The following is a 6,679-nucleotide window of genomic DNA, read 5'->3' as shown; positions in this document are numbered from 1 at the left end:
AAACTTATGAACGCATCGGTTTGCAAAATGATTTGCGAGACAAGTGGTTGTTTCCCCGAACAAATGTTCTTATATGTATGTTATGCTATACATTTCAATTTTGTGTAATACATATCAAAAACTAAAGAACCGATTCCCATGGAATTTTCAGAGGTAGAACGGTACCTCCCATATAGAATAGAATGATACATTTTCAATTTGTGAAAGAGTATATGAAATTTGTAAATGTGACCTGCGTAGGAGTACCTATAGTCGGAAAGTAAACTCTGTTGCGAGCAGCGGCGGTGCTTAAACTACAACAGCTGGATGTGACGGAGTAGTCCAGAGTAAGCCGTGCGATAGAGCTATGATAGTGGCGCTTGATTTATCAAAACCCTTTGATACTGTCAAAATTATATGTGTGGACGCCAGTTGTACGTAGAATTTAGGGTCAAGAAGCCCAAGAACCGTAGAGTGAAACATGGAGTTGTCCAAGGTGGGGTGATATTGTCGGAACTGTCTAACCTATACCTCTCGTGAATTCCAACCGCTGCACAGTGCGAAATATGAGCCCTTTAGCGGAACTTTGCTAATAACTTTTAAAGGAATGGGCGTAGATTCCTAAAATTTTGCAAAAATGTCTCTTATATTAGTGGATAGTGTTTGGCTAAAATTGGGCCACATAGGCCCGCGGTTTCCCGCGTAGTTAAGCGGAAGGCTCAAAATCTGCTCGGTAAATCCAAAATATAACAAAAGAGGGTGACGTAGGGGATGGAAGATACCAAGGAACGGTCCTGACCGGTTTTAACATGGCAAAGCCCAGGATTTATCTTGGTCCCTCTTTCATCTCAAGTGGACACTGACCTCCCCGTGGTGTCACCTGGGGAACTGCCTTTAACACCCGTTAAAGGTAGTGAGCTAACATGTGCCGCGCGTTCACCCATAAGAACGTTAAAAACTTGGGTTTGGGCGTCGGGTTAGTAACCCTCCCCTAGAAAAAACAGTCTACTATGAAAAAACGAAAGAAAAGAAAAACAAACCCCTCTAAAGTTGACGAACCCCGCAAACGTTTTAAGGACCATGATCTGCGAATCTGCACCTGGAATGTTCGCACTCTTTATAGAGAAGGTGCAGTTTACGCGCTGGCAGATGTACTTGAAAAGTACAAGGCCGACATTACTGCCATACAGGAAATACGATGGACTGGCAAAGATGTCACAACAACACCTAAAGGTGACACACTGTATTATAGCTGCCATGACACAAAGCATGAGTTTGGTTGCGGATTTGTAGTTAGTCGGAGACTAAAACATCTGGTATCCAGCTTCACTCCAGTGAATGAAAGACTTGCTACAATTCGATTAAAAGCAAAATTCTTCAACATCAGCTTAATCTGCGCTCATGCTCCAACCGAAGATAAGGACGAACAGACCAAAGATATATTCTACGAGCGCTTAGAAGAAACATATGACCGTTGTCCTGCCCATGACATTAAAATTGTTCTAGGCGATTTTAATGCCAAAATTGGAAAGGAGAATATCTTTGGACAAACAGTCGGGAAATTCAGTCTACATAGTGAAACATCAGACAATGGAATGAGGCTGATAGACTTCGCAGCGGCAAAAAACATGGTAGTTAGCAGTACCAGATTTAAGCATCTCGATATTCATAAGGGCACTTGGCTGTCTCCAGACCAAAGAACAATAAATCAAATTGATCACGTTGTGATAGATGGAAGACATTCATCGAGCGTGTTGGATGTACGATCGTTCCGAGGAGCAAACATAGATTCGGACCATTACCTCGTTGCAGCAAAGGTACGTACCCGTCTAAACGTCGCAAATAAAGCACGGACAGACACAACACGAAAGTTGGACATCGCCAAGCTGCAAACACAACAGATAGCCACAGCATATTCCACTCAACTGACCCACATGCTTAATGAAAGCGCTTCTCGTCCCGATAACATATCAGCACAATGGCAAAACATTGCCCACTCCATGCAAACAGCCGCAAAATCAGTACTTGGATACCAGAGACCTCCACCAAAGAATCCATGGTATGACCAGGAGAGCCGTGCTGCTACCGAAGAAAAAAATGCGGCATTTAGGGCTACTTTACAATCAGTAGCAACGCGTAGCGCACGAGAGAGGTATCGGGAGAAAAGGAAAGAGGAGAAACGTCTTTTCCGCAGGAAAAAGAGAGAGATGGAGAAGAGGGAGTGTGAACAAATAGAGATGCACAGGAGACATAACGAAGTTCGAAAATTCTACCAAAGAGTGAAGCATCAAACTGATGGCTTTGGTACAGGCATGTCCTCCTGTAGAGACCAACAAGGAAATTTGGTAACTGATACAGATAGTGTGCTCAGGATATGGAAATAACATTTTTCCAAACTGTTGGTATCCGATAGCAGTGAAGACGGCGAAGATACCACAGATCCAATCCCAGAAGATGGTATTGAATGTATACCGCCCAGCCAAGATGAGGTAAGGACAGCAATAAACCGGCTGAAGAATAATAAGGCGGCAGGAGCAGATGGCCTACCAGCCGAGCTGTTCAAAACCGGAGGCGACAAGCTGATAAGGTGTATGCATCAGCTAGTTAGCACCATCTGGCAGGAAGAACGCGTACCCGACGATTGGAACGTGAGCATCCTATGTCCAGTCCACAAGAAGGGTGATAAGACTGTGTGCTTCAATTACAGGGGCATAAGTCTGCTCCCTATTGCATATAAGATAATATCTTGCATATTGTGTGAGAGACTAAAGCCTATGGTCAATGAAATTATTGGACCCTACCAGTGCGGCTTTAGACCTGGCAAATCCACCATTGACCAGATATTTACTTTGAGACAAATCCTGGAAAAGACCCAAGAAATGCAGATCGACACCTTCCATCTTTTCGTCGATTATAAAGCAGCATTCGACAGCCCTATACGTTCAAAGGTGTTCCAAGCCATGTCTGATTTTGGTATTCCTGCAAAGCTCATTCGGCTTTGTAGAATGACATTAACTGAGACGAGATCCTCAGTTAAAATAGGAAAGAACCTCTCCGAAGAGTTTATTACCAAAAGAGATTTCAGACAAGGAGACGGCCTGTCGTGTGATCTATTCAACATCCTGCTGGAAAAGGTCATACGAGACGCGAAGGTCAAAAGAAATGGAACGATATACACGAACAGCCATATGTTACTGGCTTATGCCGACGACATTGACATCATGGGTCGATCGGAAAAGGAAGTAACTGACACCTTTGCAAAAGTCGAAAGAGAATCTGCTAAAGTTGGTCTGGCAGTAAACGGCGAAAAAACCAAGTTGATGGTATCAACGCGTAATATGTCCACAAACCCCGCACCATCTGTGAATGTTGGTACCTACAATTTTGAGGTAGTAAAGGACTTCGTAAATAACATCAGTTGTGAAATACGAAGAAGAATAGTGTTGGCTAACAGATGCTACTTTGGGCTGAGTAAGCAGTTTAGGAATAAAGCCACCTCTCGTCAAACAAAAGTAACACTTTACAAAACACTGATACTACCCGTGCTAATGTATGGTTCCGAAGCATGGGTACTTGCTCAAGCAGATAAGGCAGTGCTTGCTGTGTTCGAGAGAAAAATTCTTCGAAAGATCTACGGGCCAATCTGTGTTGACGGCGAATATCGGCGTCGTATGAACAACGAGCTGTATCAACTATACAATGACATCAATGTAGTTGAACGAATCGAGATACAACGATTGCGATGGCTAGGCCATGTTATAAGAATGAGTGATGATGAACCCGCAAAAAAGGCGTATAAATACGGGCCGCATGGAGGTTCTCGCAGATCTGGAAGGCCAAAGCTTCGTTGGAGCGAACAAGTGAAACGAGATATCAGAAAGTTACATATCCCAGATTGGGAAAATACAGCAGCAAACAGAGAGGATTGGAGATTTTTTCTTAGTTCGGCTTATGGAACAAATGTTCTGTAAAAGGCCAGCTAAGTAAGTAAGTAAGTAAGTATAACAAAAGAAGACTTGTAATAATGGGGGTAAGCTTGACTTACCTACAAATAGTAAGCAAAATTTATATTTTTTGCTGTAGCTATTCGGCCATCTATGTACCTTATTAATTGTACCATGGGTCTTATTCCGCAAATTAAGAAGAATTAACAGTAACATTTGTGGACTCAATTTTATAGTACAAAATGTTAACATAACAGTACTCACTCTCCCAAACTACATTTCAAATAATAGTCTCTGGTCTCTGGTGCGTGGTTGGCCGATGTTAAATCGTGATGTAAAAGAGAGTAATGAGCTGTTAAACGAGTGTTAGTTGTACGCCGGCATTGTGGAATGGAATCCAATCGGTGGGAGAGTGAGAGCAAAACTCAGGTTTTCAAAAAATATAATATTTAGTGTACATTTCATGTTGTTAAGATGTTACTGTTACGCCGGATTTTACCGAAGAAAGACTGTGGCTGTGGTCTCCGCGAATGAACGAATGAAATGACCGCGTCCAAAGTGATTTCGTGAACAACAATTTAAAAATACTGCTTGAATAGTTTAACAAAAGGAATGTATAAAATGCATGCAAGGGACTAGCTAGCGAGCAGCACCTAAAAATACATTTCTAATAATACCTGAATAGTGAGTGGTGCAGTAGAGTGTGGTTGCATTCTTCGATATTCTTCGACAATGAAATGAAAAGCGCAACAATGCAGCCTACGGATATTTGCAAAGTAAAACTAGTCCCCTAATTGAAAAAAAATCTGCCAAGACAAGTTTTTGAATAAATAAACCAAAACGGCTATGGAAAACATAACAAAAAAGAGAAAGATAAAGGAAATAGCATAAGAAAAAAAAAACAAATAGTAAAACAAGTGTCAAATGGGAAAACAACAATTATTCTACTTAAAAACCACATTGAATCGAATCGATTTTTAACTGGCCTCGTAGAACCTTTTTAGAATGTGCCTAATTTATTTAAATTATCAAAGCCATATTGAGTTGTGCTGTGAATATCGTGACATTTCCGCGGAATTTCTACAACAATTGTCTCGTATTTTAGAGGAATTTCGGTAACTTTTGAACAGAAATTTATTCCAAAATTTTAACAATACATTCATCAATTCCGTTGCTTTGCACACACACACGAACATACCTTGTTGTTGTTGATTGCTCTTGGCTGCTGCTGTTTATACAATTTTACATGCACACACTGACGTTATTGTTGGTGCTGCTGTTTCTGTTAGTTTTTTTTTTTTGTGGAGAGGGACTTTGTCTCATAAACCGGATTTTTATGAAAGGAATTATTCAACAGCTTAAACATCGAAGGGAACCAAAACGACAGAGCAAGCGAACAGACATCAGAGCAGAATTCAAAACACAAGCATGCAATGAACATCCATAAACAATAACAACAACAAGTTATTTTCTCACAGCATTTGTGCAGAGTTTAACAACGAAGAGAACACCACCCAGTGATGTTATTGAGTAAAAAGAGTGCCACAGCACCAAATGAGGAAAACAAAGAGAAAACGAGTGAGAAATAAGGAAAAAGAATGATTGAGAGGTCGAAATATTTGGGATTTATGATGTTTTCGATGCTGGTAATAATGTTAAAATGCCAGTGTTTTGGTTTCTAAATGTGTAAAGGAAATGCTGAAATGCTCTTCTTGGGGGACGGAAAGATGCACACAAATCCCCATAAACTGGAATTTGCTAAAGTGTATAGGGGCATAAATGTACAAAAATATCCAGTCGCAAAGCAGCATAAAAGCATGTTGCCCTCTTCATCGAAAGACCAAAAGAAAAGAACAAAATAAGAAACCATATTTGTGCATAATCGAACAACTATAATTACCCAGCGAACCAAATTTTGTATGTCGTCTGAACATTTTCGGAAGCAAAATCGTTCCGTAGTAGGATTCTGTAACTCATTTTTGCTGTTATCGATAATTGTCGGTAAAATTAAAATGCTTATAATTTCGATAATTAACGAAATTTTTCGATAAGTTAACGATGAATAAAAAGTTGTCAGTTGTCGCTAGCCTCTACCGACACAAACAGTGATTCCAACTTTTTTATGTTTTTAGTCATAATTTTGCGATTTAATTTTACCGATTTTTGTCGGTAACAGCAAAAATGAGTTACAGAATCCCACTACAGATTTCTAAACGATTTTTCGTAAGGGATTTCGTTTCGAATTCGAGCGAAATGTCATTTCGAATATACCCATGCTTTTCTTCCGATTTCGGAACGAATTCGAAGCGAAATGTCGGAATCAAATTTCCCTTCGCACTACAACCACCACACACCGCCACTTTGGCTGACTTCGAAGCGACAGTTGCGTTGCAAATGTCTTAAGTATTGTATTTCATTACGCCATAATACTTGACAAATGCGATGCTATGTAGTATTTGACTTCCGAAACGTCATAAAACTGCTTTGGTCGTGCATTGCAACGGTATTTTAAAATACATACCGTTGCAAAATCTACCTACTGCATCAGTTTTCTATCTGATGCTTTTTATGTGTGTATTCTGCGTTTCAAATGCGCATCAGTGACGTTATGGAATAGGATGCTTAAGACATTTACAGACATTAACAAAGCAAATGAGGTTACAAAAGTCAGTCTATTTAACAACTTACAAAGCAGAAGGGGTTGGTTTCGTTTTATTTTTTCGTCCCAAAAACAAAGTGATTGCTCATCAAGTTCG

The 6,679-nt window shown here is 40.2% G+C and overlaps 1 protein-coding gene across 6 annotated transcripts in view; it reads left to right on the top strand.

The window, feature by feature from the left end:
• The first annotated feature begins 742 nt into the window (after nt 1-742).
• LOC141398051 (uncharacterized) overlaps nt 743-6,679 on the top strand; it is an 80,283-nt gene continuing 74,346 nt past the window's right edge. For 2 of the 6 annotated variants that reach the window (XM_073975171.1, XM_073975169.1), the window contains exon 1: nt 743-4,607. The gene's annotated coding sequence lies outside the window, so the exon portion shown is untranslated. Of the gene's footprint in view, nt 5,039-6,679 lie in introns of all 6 variants that reach the window. The other 4 variants (XM_073975173.1, XM_073975168.1, XM_073975170.1 and 1 more) reach the window with 2 other exon arrangements.

This window comes from Musca autumnalis, unplaced genomic scaffold (assembly GCF_047663935.1).
Source record: "Musca autumnalis isolate F117 unplaced genomic scaffold, ASM4766393v1 scaffold_3, whole genome shotgun sequence".
Taxonomy (NCBI): Eukaryota; Metazoa; Arthropoda; class Insecta; order Diptera; family Muscidae; genus Musca; species Musca autumnalis.
This window is presented reverse-complemented; position numbering and strand designations above follow the sequence as displayed.